The 14,239-nt window shown below is 35.9% G+C and overlaps 1 protein-coding gene across 1 annotated transcript in view; it reads right to left on the bottom strand.

Annotated features, from left to right (window-relative positions):
• The window catches only part of Snrk (SNF related kinase), a 67,644-nt gene extending 53,707 nt beyond the window's left edge, over positions 1-13,937 (bottom strand). Inside the window, exon 1 of the mRNA XM_085959704.1 lies at positions 13,745-13,937. The gene's annotated coding sequence lies outside the window, so the exon portion shown is untranslated. The remainder of the gene's footprint in view (positions 1-13,744) is intronic.
• Between the last annotated feature and the right edge of the window lie 302 nt (positions 13,938-14,239).

The raw sequence follows: 14,239 nt of genomic DNA, 5'->3' as shown, positions 1-14,239 counted from the left end.
TACGAAAATCTGTGAAAATATTGTTTTACTATAATACGGAAAATATGTTAACTTCGGCGTTTGAAACATGATAAATAATAGGTGTTGCGTATTTTAGTGTGTTGCGAAAATTTTATAATTTTAATAATGTCCCGTGACAGGAAACTGAGTGCCCCAAGATATTATGTAAGTATATAAATAGTTTGCCTAAAGTGCCCTAAAGTGTACAAGCAACGTGTGCTACCAGTGCTCACGTTTAAATGCGAAACATGGACCCGCAATATAAGAGATATCGACCAATTAAGACTACCGCAGCGTTAAATGGACATCTTACCAAAAAACAAATTAATGCAATAGTAATGAACTGGAGATATCACTCGGCGAATGGATAACCGTTCGACGATAGCAGTCGTGCACGGATCCCAACGAGCATCAATAGGCGATAGAGTCGCCCTAAAGCCCGCTTCATCCAACAGTGGATACCAGTGGCGAAGGGTGGAGGTAGGCTGTTAAGATCCGTCATAAATAGTGCACACTAAGCTTTGTCAGTCATACGTATTTGTTTTCATTTAAATAAGATTTACAGATGGTGTTGGTTAGTTTTTAACATTCAATTAAACCCTGCGTAACCAAGCCATAATAAATAATAAAAAAATATCTAAAATTATGCAATTAAATCATACATAACTTTGAATATTTTATAGATAGAATAATATGTTTTAGTTTGGTTTAGGCATGGTTTAATGAATATAAAAAAAATAACCAACAATATAAGTAACATGTGTGCCAATACCATCTGTAAATTGTAGTCTTAGTTCAATAAAACAAATACGTATGACTATGCACTATTTATGGTGGATCATAACAGCCTACTTCCAACTTCGCTACTGGTGGATATATCCCGGCTGATAATATTCTAAATTGATGTATGTAGGTATATATAAACAAGAATTGTGTTGGTTTAATGTTACAGTTTCATTAATTCAATTGTAGGCAAATTAGGTTAATCTTATACCTATCTGATAAAAAAAATGTATGCATTATACACTTACATTAAAATATTATTGATTAAGTAACGTTGAAAATGCAATCATAAAAATGTCACCTGCACACGTTCAACAAGGGCAAAAACCAATTAAAATTTTTGAATAAGAATATAACAAACCAAGGCTATTTAATTAAAATGTGGACCTGTTTCAATGAACTATCAACACATACCTACAATCACAGTTAGTAGCCAGTCTGGTGGATAGCTTGAATACCTATTACCAAATGAACACGTCGTCATCGCAACCTAGCTGTCAAATCAATTAACTGACTACATACCGACCATTTCTATTTAGCGACGTTATGCATAGTTACCAGTTGAGTAGATACTGCGTGCTGGTAAGAAGCTTTGGTCGGTAAGTATCCCTGAATGTACTTTATAAGAAATAACGATTACGATTAAATTCATCCTTACAAATTGTGTATAGGTATATATCGCCAAAATAAGCCAGTACACACAAAATCCACCAATCATAAATGGAATATTTTCTTCGCAGTTGTATATTATTATAAAAAAATAAGTTAAATTTTATGCAGGACAGTGCTAATTCTACTGGTTTTATAATATACTCCACCTATATTTTAATAAGGTGTCATGTCTTTACATCATTGCTGTAATGTTCTGATAAAAAATGATATTAAATAATGCCACAAACAATAATTTACATGGTACACTTTTAGTGAATGTGGTAGAAAACTAATTCTACCTACACTAGACTGGAGTACCTACATGGGTACTTTGAAAATGTGCGCCGTCTTTAACATTTATTGTTCTAACACTAATGAATCCACGTTGATTTGAGATTTTCCATATGGGAGTGTGTCCTGTATTAAAACTTTTAAATACCTAAGTAAGCGTCGGCCTGCAACTTCGTGGGCCCCAGGTTCGAACCCTGGGTCTGACAAGTACCTACACATTGTTTTTCAATTTGTGTAGTTAGAGTGAGTCAGATTATGGACCGAATAGGTTGAGCAAGTTGCTGACATCAATTTCTCGTAAAAACAAAATCTGTTGATACAAACCTCCACTCTGGGGCCCATATGATCTAATAAAATTAGGATCGGACATGGTCGGAAAAAAAGTAGGCACCTATATCTATTCTATGTCTCTCAAATTTCAAAAATGACCTAATTCACTACCCAAAATCTAAATGAAATATCAAAATAAGTTTTACAAAACAAAATCGTAATATTCTAGTCCGACTGAATTAAAGCAATCGCATGCATCCCTCGGGGATGAAGACAAAATAGACCCGAGCCGCTGATCTCCGAGCGTTTAGATGGTAAGGGCGCAAACACACGGTATTGCAGTCGACGCAGGTCTTATTTTATTCAATTTTTATTGAATCACCAATTGGATAAAACAAATCCAATTTGTGATTATAATCGGATGCAATGGGAATCAAATAAGACACTGCGGCGACGCACGTCCACTGCAATGCCGTGTGTCTGCAGCCCAAGATGCGCGACATTGTAATGCGCCGAGTAAAATTTCAAAACCTTAACTGTGATTTCTGTCGAGACGTAGGTATATGGACATTCTAGAAAACTACCCCTCCCTTGCTCCCAGCGCTCTATTACACATTATGTTATCTTATTAATGGTGTTAACCATAGATGGTGTTAACTGTTAAAACTGTCATTTTTTTGAGGAAAGACGTCACTTATATTATTTTAAATAAAACACTATACCTATACGTACCTATATAGTATTTTCGAGTGAGTATTGTATTTTTGTATCAGTTACCAATATCCCATTAGGTGAACGAAATCAATCTTAATTTTGTGGATTAAATAAATACATACAATGGATTTATTTTAATTAATTACGAATTAAATTTGTAATCCCATCGCTGACGTGGGTAGGTAACTATGAAAATGTAAAATGAAAAACATTTATCTAAACTGTATTTTGATATAAGAACTCATTATTACTACGTGTTAAACCCACCCTATGTTTTGGTAGGTACCATGGATTATCGCATCTCTCGTGACCTCTGAACTTTTTGGAGCCGGCAACAAAATAAAAAATAAATTCGCCTCTTGTTACCCCTATTTTACAGTAATTGTATGTCAAAGGTAAAATGGTGTAATAAATATTTATAATGTTTACGTAATTACGATTTTGTTACTTCTACACAAATTTTAAAATAACATAATAGTTAGAAAATCGTTTTAATCTGAAGTTTATGTACAAGATCACTTTGTTCAATCGCGATGTTACCAGTTCATGATAAGAGAAAAAATAACGAGTTGTATTATTTTGTAGTTTTAAAATACAATTAATCGTAAACTATTGTAAAAATTGTAACTAATTATTGTTAAGTTAAAACTGACTAGACTCGTGTTTTTCATTCGGTGGGTCGTGCGTAGAGTTGGGTTTCGGGAATTTCCCGACGGGAATTCTAGAGAAATTTTCGAGATTTTCCATCCCGAATCTCGAGAATTGAAATTTTTAACATTTCGGGAAATCCCGGATCTCGAGAATCTTTCCTCGGGATTTGGGATTTCTTTATTATCAAATATTAATTGAAAAAACGATTTTATATATGAAAAAAGTGGACAGAAAACACGAAACGTTCAATGACTGATCGGGGCGGGGCATCACAATTAAACCAACGTCGACTCAAAATGATCGCAATTTTTGCAACATCAGGGAATTTTGTGTCTCAAAAGCGTACGCGATTGTCAGACGCAGCGATTAACAGTCTGTGTTTTTTGAAATCCCATTTTAATAAGTAATGTTTTGAATTACTTTTGTTTTCCTACTTCTATTTTTAAATTTCCCAATATCTCGAGAATTCGTTTTTGGAAATCCCGAATCTCGAGAATTCAAAATTTCATCATTTCGGGAAATTCCGAATCTCGAGATTGAGATTTTCTCGGGAAATACCCAACTCTAGACGTGCGTCGTGACCTAACCAGAAATGTGTCGTAGCGAAAAATATGTATTAATCATCACAAAATTCACCAATTCCTTCATAATTAATAAATGGATGAAGAAAACCAAAATAATTTTCAAAGATCCGTGTGAAGTGCAACCGATCAACAAAGTGTAAACAATAAAAGTTCAAATGTTGTGCAGGTCAGCGTTTTTCTTTTCATTCCATTTTTTCGTACCGTAATAGTTTTTGGAGAACTCTGCAAAATGCGTCGATGGTATCCTGATTTGATGAAAAAAATTTCCCACCGACCCAACTTTTTAAATTCGTGAATTCTGAGCAATGTGGTGGCTGAGAAACCAATTCGAAACCCAGTTCATTCAATTATGCCATTGCAACGGTCGGTTTGTGAGACATTCTTATCTGTTTTTTCCATTAAAGTCTCTTTCAAACGATCCAATAAGCGGTATAAATAATAGCCCCCTGTGACAGTGACCGAAGTTGTTTGAAGAATGATATTGTCAGTAGTGATTTTACTTTATGAATTGTGGCGCCATATCATAGAACTTTCACAAACCTAGAATATTATTTGTTGCATCTAGGAACATGTGTCTTTGTTAAATGGGGTCGAGTAAGGCCTGATAATCTATCCTCGTAAAAATACCGTTGAGATACCACCACAATGTAATGCCAATTTTGTGAAAAATTGGTTCTCTACGTCAGACGGGAAATTATTGACAGTTAATATTATATCCTATTGATATTCCAGGTGAATTACTGTTCTGCCCTGTCATTCAACATAGGTAATAACTAATAACTTTATGTAGGTATAACTTATGTAGGTACTGACTACGATATTACAGAATAATTTAAATCCCGATACCAATCAACGACTACCCCTTCGAGTGTGTCGATGGTTTGGTTTACCTCGGATCCCTGGTCACCAACAAGAATGTCATAAGTTAGGAAATAAAACGGAGAGTCATAGACGGGTGCTACGTGGTCTTTAAAATCAGATAAAGTCTCGCATCCTCTCCTGTCGTAAAAAAGTTCGGATGTAGGGATACCTAAAAGACGCTGATCCGACCAATATTGACTTACGAGTCGGAGTGTTGGACTCTCACCGAGGCCGATGAGCGTACGCTCGATATATTCGAGAGGAAGGTGCTACGTAGGATATATGGGCCCATACTAGAAAGATAAGACCTGGGCACCCTGGGTTGTTGGGCCACTAATGATGGTGATGACGTCGGTAAGTATGCTCTTCACTAAATAGCTAGTTATGTGTGTACCTACTTACTGATTTACACAGGAGTTTTGTGAAATATTAAATATCTTCAATGTAATCATTTCCAACACAACACCAATCTTTTGTAGTCAACCTATCTAGGTGTCAATTAAACTGGTCACTGGAAATGCATTCTTCCGATTGAATGAAATGCCACTGTTCTAGAAATGCAGCATTTTCCCAATGAGTTTGTGTCGGACAGAAGAAAAAATAAACAAAGCAAAATGTTTTCAGGCCAAGTTCTGTACGAGAAAAGCTTCGTTCTATTAGTGTGATGGATGTCCAGCCGTCAGTTGTGACCTACATCAATATTCCAAGTTATGTAACAACAAAAATAATTATTTTAATATCGGTTCACTTTTATTATACTGAAGAAACAAAAACATGCCTTATAATAATTATTAATTTTCTACATTATGAGAATCAGTTTATTTTCGACCCCTCGTTATCAAGATATTCCAGCGTTATTTATTCCAGAATGACTTATTGGGCATTTTACCAATCCCTGTATCTGGTGTAATATATTGTATACCTGTGATCGCCGATTGTTTCGTTAGCATTTAGATTTTTTTAAATTCTAAATATTATTTTCTATAGCACGACACTATGGGTAATGGTTTGATTACACTACGTGCAATGGCTTACAATACAAATTATTACAATAAAGCTGTCCGCCGAGATAATCTCCAGACAGAGTTTTTTCACCCTCTATACCCGTGCAGGCGTCCCCCACTGGCCGACTCCTACAATTCCTACGGCGGAAGCGTTGAGAGGTGTGCGACTGAATCAAACGCAACGTCTGGAAGTTTGTGTCGGATAATTAAAAGTGATTTCATTTTTTTCAAAAGATTCAGCGTTTCTTAGGTGATAATGACGTTCAAATAGCCAATTAAAACAGGTTACATGTACGTTGTACGTGAAACATTTCACCGTGGCACAGTTCGCCGTGAGCTTTCTTATCGGAAAGAGATGACCGTATAGGTACTATAACGGTCTCCAATTTAATTAGATTCAATATGAACATTAATAATTCAGCTTTCATAACTGAATTTGGCAAAATTCAAGAATGAAAACCTACCCTAACAAATAATCCAGTATATCAGCTATTTTCAAAATTTGTTTGCTGCCGGCTTCCTGTATAGTGTAAACACTGTAAACCGAAAGAACCGTGTTTTATTAAGACAAGAATTTAATGTCAGTAGGCTATACGACCCAAAGAGTTTGGACGGTCTTAGTATACGGCCATATATTTCTGATACAACATTTCACGGTGAAGTATGATGCGGCGAACTGCATACGTACAAGTTTCCGGACACGATTAAAACAAGTTCAAAAATATCTAGTTTGCTAGGTAGGTACGTATGTGTCTTAAACCTCAAAAGAACACGGTTTTCCTTAATAAAACGTTACAACTACCACACGCAAATAATTATATAGCTTTGCATTGGCAAATCAATGTTTTCTTATCTAGCTGATAAGAATATTTTATAAACACATTCAATAATTAGAACGAGTTAAATTTAAACGTATGCGATAAATTCTCCTGATTATTTTAACTTGGAGATATTTTACTCTTTCGAGTTTGAATCGACATCAACGGACGTTCTTAAGGCTGTACCTCAGTTGAGGCACGGTCTAAAAAGATCGTGGCTAGGCGATGCGCGGATTACGGGTCGCGGGTGCAAATGACGCATGCCAAACAAAATATAATTTGTCATATAAATCCAACATACGTCCATTTTATGTTCTGTTTATTGTTATATTAGTAACAATAATAATATATTCATTGACATGTTTTCTTTTTAAAGTAAATGGGTAACGTTTTTAGTAATCTTTACACGATTTAAGAATTAATACGCCCGTCGCCATCACGAAACAAAGTGACGTATTTCCAGCTCGACGTTCTCTCTCAGAATGCGAGCGTCGTCCAAAATTTCGTCGCGCCTATAGTTGAAAATTATTTGCCGTTTCACTGATGTATCACCTTAAGGAATACGAAATACGATATTATATTGATAATAATATGCTATGGGTAGTGAGAGTAAAAAAGCATTTTTTTATTTGTGATAACAGATAATGAACTGCTACTTATTTATTTTGATATCCTAGCAATTCACAAGATTAGTATTTATTTTTTCTTTTGCATGGATATCGATATACTCCTCTAGCTGGGTGATGCATTCTGGTGCTCAGGAGTCCTTCATTTTGGGGTTAGAGTAGAGGGAGTCGAGACGGGGTGTTTGCAAAGACTTGGAACAAATAGTTATTTTTCAGTAAAAGCATTAGTGACAAAGTAAAATTAGGGGCACAGTTGTAAATGGCGAATAATTCATTGTCTTAAACATTTGGTAAACATTAGGTACTAACGCTACACATTGTATAGGTAGAGACTGTTTGGTTATCTCACTGACCGGCACTTCGGATCATTGATATTGATGGGACACAATATGACACTTGTTATATTAGTATTAGATTAGACGTACATATCTGTTTACATTATTAGCAAGCGTACGTTTTTAAACATTGCAGCGAAGTAAACGCGTGAGTTTTGTATGGGGGGGACATGTGGCCTGCTGGGGGCAGCGTGTACCCTAGTGAATTGAGGTGATTTTTTTTCAAATTTATCTTAAAGAGATTAGTAATCACGAAATGGAAACACGTTTACAATAGTAACTAATGATTTAATGAACAAGACTACTAGTTAATAAGGATGTCATTTTCAACCATAAGATATAGTGACCATATTTTCTCGTGGGTAAAAATAAATATTTGAGATAAAAATCAAAATTTGAATAGGTACGATGTTTTTGCATGATACCCAAGTTAAAGGTTTAAATACATAAAATAACAAATGCCACTGAAAACCTGGTTGAATGAAAATATGTAATTATACCAACATATGAGCAGGGCCGCACCAAGGGTGATGCCGCCCGGAGCCAATCAAAAATTGCCTCGTATTTATTATGACAATTTATGTTGTCATTTTTTTGTACGACGTTTAATATTATTAACAAATATTGCGTCGCAGGCGATTTTTTTCTATCCATTAAACCGATTCATTATCATAATGCCCCTCATATATTATAGCTCAGTTAATATGCTGGATATTTACAGTTAGATTTTGCCGAAATATGTTATGCCTATTATAATGGACACTGAACCGTTTTATGAAGACTTTGAGAGAATGCTTTAAGTATATTTTATACGTTTGGTCATAGATCGGAGATCTTGAACTCATTGATTATTATGTGTTGATATTTAAATATATCATGCGTTAATTCTTAGATTTTCCACCCTTTCATAAGTGTCACTCTACGTTAATATACAATATCCCCGCTTGGCACGCCTTTGCATACAAGCACAAAGTAACGTAAATTATAAATACTGGAGGAAATCCATTTTGAAGTTACGTGTTTTCTAATATTATAATCAAATCATTTCGTACATTTCGTTTTGTCATTTTTCAGTGATTATTTTGGAATTTCGAGCAATAAAGGGCTGAATAAATGAAAAAAAAACACAAAAAAATCTGAAATAAATAACTATCCTCCATAGCAGGCTATAACCTAACCGTCCTAACCTAACCCACCAGCCGTAGGCTGCATGTGACCCCACCCGGAAAACTCGGGTTGTCCTTTTATTTTTAAAATCATACATTTCGTGATTTAAAAAAAACTGTCGACGAGATTCGGGGCGGAATTAATGTTTCGCGGAAAAGGTGATCGTAGTGGAGATGTTTTTGGAAGAGAGATTAAAAGATAGCTCTCCACCTGGATTTAAAGACAGTTTTTTTTATTGCAGAAAGATCTAAAAATAAGATGACCTTTTCTGTGTGCCCTAAGACTATTAATTCCTATTCACTCAATTTAGCCCCGCGAACTCAAAGGTTGGAATGGTTGGATACACATGCGCTGTAATAAAGGACGTATGGTTACCGTAAGTCGTGACGTGGATACATACTAAATTCATTGTTTATGTTTATACCTAATGACTTGATGCTGAAAAAGTATCATTGAGGAAGCGAACAATTCGTCAAATGCGTTGAATACCAACGAAAGTGGGATACCTACAAGGCCATGCACACACATATCTTGTTCTTTCCTAATGTCAAATTCCCACAATGGCCGAGCGGTTAACGCGTCGGCTTATAATGTCGTGGGTCCCAGATTCGAATCCTGGATCTTGGGAAATACACATTGTTTTTCAATGTGTTTGGAGTCAGAGTATGGACCTAATAGGTTGAGCAAGTAACTAACAAACATTTCTTGTAAAAACAAAAACCTTTTTAAAATAAAAACCCCCACTCTGTGGAGGGCCAATATCGATATGGTCTTCTTAGGATCGGACATGGTGAAAAAAATGTCAAATGACGATTGGAGATAACCAAACTGACTCTTGACCACTTGTCAATTTTGCAAGAACCTTGGACCGCGACCAACATGTATGTGCATGTGACGGGGAACTACAGAATGCAAGCCACCTCGTCTGTGAACGTTCAAAAATGTGCTCAGAAATGGAAGAGATGCTCAAGTCGGTCCAACCAGCTGTTTGAACCATAGAACCGTCCGACCTGGTCGCCACAAAGGCTAACTTAAAGAGTAGTTTAAAAAAAATTGCGCTGTCTTTTTGCGGACGTATTTATTCACATAGTTTTGAATGTCCGTATTTAAGCTTCGTTTTGAATACCTACTATATATTTAATTATGTAATTACAAGCATTTATTTTTGTTAGTTCTCCGTACTCTCTCCCATGGTCACTTTGTATTAAATTATGTCATTCTAAACTCGGTTAAAGCACACTTGAGTGCGTGGCGACATCAATCTGAGTACCTGTTCCTGAGACATTCCCAGGCGTAAATAACTGCCGATGCTTCGTACAACACGTGATACACTCGATTAAGACCGAGTGTGGTGGGGTTGGTTTGTGCTATTTATACCTAAATTCTTGGTTGCAAAAATTCGCCCACTTAGGTGACTACCTATTCCGTTAGGCCTTGTCTAGTCAGTTTACTGCTAATTTACACCTTACGCCTTAAGAGTAGCTACACGAATATTATATATTTTTATCTATTAGTATGTTAATTCCAACAAATTATTGCAAAGAAAGAGATTTCTTATCTGACCATACTTGTCTTTACGTCTGTTTCAAGTTTACTTAGGGTAATGATTGGGGCAGTTGGTGGGGAAAGGTGCGGGGGCGTAGATACCTATCCCACCACCGCTTACGTTGTTTTTCCTGTAATGTTACATCCTATTATTCAAAGTTGTAAGTTGGACTTTAGGGGAGACTAAAATTGTGTACCGATGATCTTAGGAATATATTATATTCTATACATAATTCGTTTTCAACATCATGTTCCAACGCTTTCATACAATACTGAGAAGAAAAATCTGCATCGTGCAATCAATGTTTTGAGCGCCTAAACCAGTGATGCACAAAATGGCATTTGTTGCGGCCCAAAATAATAAGTAAGCAGTGGCGCACCCAGGGGGGAGGGGGCAAGGGGCCCTGACACCCCCCAAACATGAAAATTATCAGAATGATTTTAAACGTTGAAATTGAAAGCCGATAAACTATACCTTTGGGTTTAGACAAATAAAAACACGGTAAAAGAAATGATTTGTAATTCTCCAGCACCCTTTTTATAAAAGTCGTGGCTGGGGAGGGCTGATAGAGCCCTCTCTAGCCTGGGAGCCTGGGCTGTGGGGGGCCCGGCGTGTCGGGTTGACCAGATAAGTGAGATAAACAAACATCATAAATCAGCTTTGATAGTAAAAAAGTCGCCTGCGGCGCTATTATACTTCATGGCCATGAACATTTTCAATTATATAATTGTATAATATATTTTTTGATTATTATGTGTCGATACTCGACAGCTCCATTATTAAAGTAGATGTATTAAAAATCGCCAATAATTCACTGTATGAGTACTCTTAATTTGAACTAAAACACAATTTGAAAAACGTTAATGTAGTGTTTCACACTGCCTTTAATCTTAGTGGTAGGTAGGGGCCCGCCAAATATCCTAGCCTGAGGGCCCGTTTAAGGATGTGGGGACCATGGTGTAGGTACACCGAGTGCAATAGACAAAAAGCCGATAAACGAGAAATTAGGCTGTGAAGAAGGAAAAGAGCCTATGGGACTAATTTACATTCTCCTCCTTGCCCCCCCCCCATATTAAATCCTGGGTGCGCCACTGCAAGTAAGTACCTACTTACTTCATCACCAAAATTTTCATTGAATACGACAAAATTCTATGTTTGATATGTGAAAAAATTATGCAGTAGCAAAGGAATATAATCTGAATTGTCACTGACAGAAAACATACAAAATAATAAAATGTACGTTTCGTCAAGTAGGTAGGTATAACATAATATCATTATAATCCAACACTTTTAAGTAGGTACCCGTAGGTACCCACTGCAGCCCGTGATAAAATTAGAAAATGGATAAATTATTGGCTATTCTTCTAAGTAGGTTGTAGACCACTCTAAAACTCTTAAACTCTCCTTCCAAGTTGGAAACAAATATTTATTAACATCAAGAGAATTCGCTAATTATTTTTAAAACATCGGTATGGTATTTTTACAATAAATAACTAGGTTTCCTGTAAGGATAACAATACAGCCCTGCGATAATTATAGGGGCGGTGCATAATGTTATAGAAGATTAAAAGCGCGTTAACACGGTCCAAGTACGATCCAAGCACACTTGGACCGAGTGCCATCCAAGTGCACACGTATGAGACATCTTCATACTAATAATTATTTCTATCCAAGCTACTTGGACCGCGTCCTACTCATCCAATCAGTGACGTCCCTAGACAAAATGCCGCCCCTAGGCATTGCCAAAATGCCGCCACATTTTTTTATACAGTACTTTTTATCACCCTTTCACGACTCCAATATCTAAGAATAGTGTTGTATGGATACGTTACTAACAAGATATAGGTATCTACCTATAGCTATACTACTAAATCTAACTTAAATGCCATCTCTGTTTCAATAGACAATATTGCGAGTCTACGGTTTCAGATAGGTACATTTAAAAAATACACCTGACAACTTTCACAATTCGCGAGTGACTGTGAAGAACGTGACGTCCAAGGACAACGGAAGTAAACTAGACATCGCGAACCCGACAAAAAAATAAAGTCCTGTTGAAAATTGTATAGTACTTATCTAATTAATAGATATATTTTGTTTCCAACAAGTGAGCTGATTTTTTTAATGGAAAGATATTTCCGTTATTACTAAATTTATGTAGCTTTCTATATAATATACCTAATGATTCTTCTCGATTTGCCGCCCTTTGAATAACTGCCGCCCCCAAGCGACGCTCAATCTGCCTACCCCCACGGGACGTCACTGCGATCCAATTTAAGAATAATTAATGAATAATAGGAATAATAAGTATGAAGCTGTCACTTGGATGGCACTCGGTCCAAGTGTACTTGGATCGTACTTGGACCGTGTCAACGAGGCTTTCAACTGTAAAGAACATAGGAACCTTCCAATAATCGCTTAATAAAAGTTTAAGCACTTGCGATCTAAGTACTTACCTAGGTCAGTGATTTTTAACCAGTAATACTTGTCACTTAAATATGAGTAATCTAAATATTTTAAGCCTTTAGCATGACCTACATATTATTATTAACAAAACAATCAAGACATTTTGATAATTCAACTTGGTTAGATATTTGATTCGTGTGATGGTTAGTAGGTATACATAACTATTAACAGAACAGATTAATAAGATAGAAATAATATGTATGCTAGTCCCCACAGGCCGAGACTTCGAATGCACCTTTCGAGATTCAAGGCGGAATTAATGTTACGCGGAAAAGCTGATCATACTGAAGATGCTTTTGAAAGAGAACCATTATTGGCGGTGATTTTTAAACAATATTTACATTTATTTTATGGTTAAGACAGAAAGGTTTCATTCAGCTTTTAGGTTTTTAGAAAGTACTGTCAATGATATATGTACCTGACAGTGTGCAAACAAACAACGGAAAAAACGATCAATGGACGTCCGATATTAAATAGGTAAGTACTTATATTATTGGTTAAAAATAAGATATAATAGTACTACCTATTAAATAATATCGAACACATTGGGGTCCAATTCTAATAACCAGTAATATGTATACATACGTATGCATTGAGAAGTAACGGAAAATATACGAAAATCGTAACAAAATAAACGTCGTTCAATAGATATGTGTATTGAGAACATCGTATATTTACAACAAAAGGTTTTGAGCTGCGTCAATAACAAAAAAACACATTTAGCATAGACATTACAATACTTTTATGAAGACTGGAAGTGATTGACAGATGACACCAAATATCACGCATTTTCTTACTATACGATCGCATATTCGTTGAAAAGCATAAATTAAATTCATTTTTACTATACACATTGATACCATTGCATAGGTGTACAATAATCCATTGAATTATTAATATAGACTTCAATAATATTCGTTTGAGAATAATATTCTAAACGAAGCCATTTTTAATGGCTTCTTATTTAAATTACTTACAGAAAAGGCCAACTTCAGTGATCACTGACGAGGAAACGGTACCCAAAATACTATCTTGCACTTCAAACACTAGATTAAATTTCAAGATTAAAAAACACCACCACTAATTTTAATGTTTATAAAACCACACACTACGATAACATATTTCTTGACGGCTCACGGCACGGGCGACACGGCACCCGCCACCACAAACAACATATAAATAAAACCATAGAGCATAGACTGCCGTAGTAGGGTAAAGGCCGTGAAAGGTATTGATACTTTTTGACTATGCAATACTTCGATACTTTTCTTCCGATACAATACTGGTATCTATACTTTTTTGCCAGTATCGAATCATTCGATTCATCCAGTGACGTCCCGTGGGGGTAGACAGATTGAGCATCGCTTGGGACGGCAGTTACTCGACGAGCGGCAAATCGAGGAGAATCATTTGGAATACATAGAAATAGTTATCTAAATTTGGTAATAACGAAAATATCTTCCCATTAAAAA

The sequence above is a fragment of the Rhyacophila brunnea genome, unplaced genomic scaffold (assembly GCF_057557595.1).
Source record: "Rhyacophila brunnea isolate RB1 unplaced genomic scaffold, BYU_Rbru_1.0 scaffold_9, whole genome shotgun sequence".
Lineage (NCBI taxonomy): Eukaryota > Metazoa > Arthropoda > Insecta > Trichoptera > Rhyacophilidae > Rhyacophila > Rhyacophila brunnea.
The sequence above is the reverse complement of the archived record's forward strand: the minus strand, read 5'-3'. Positions and strand labels throughout refer to the sequence as shown.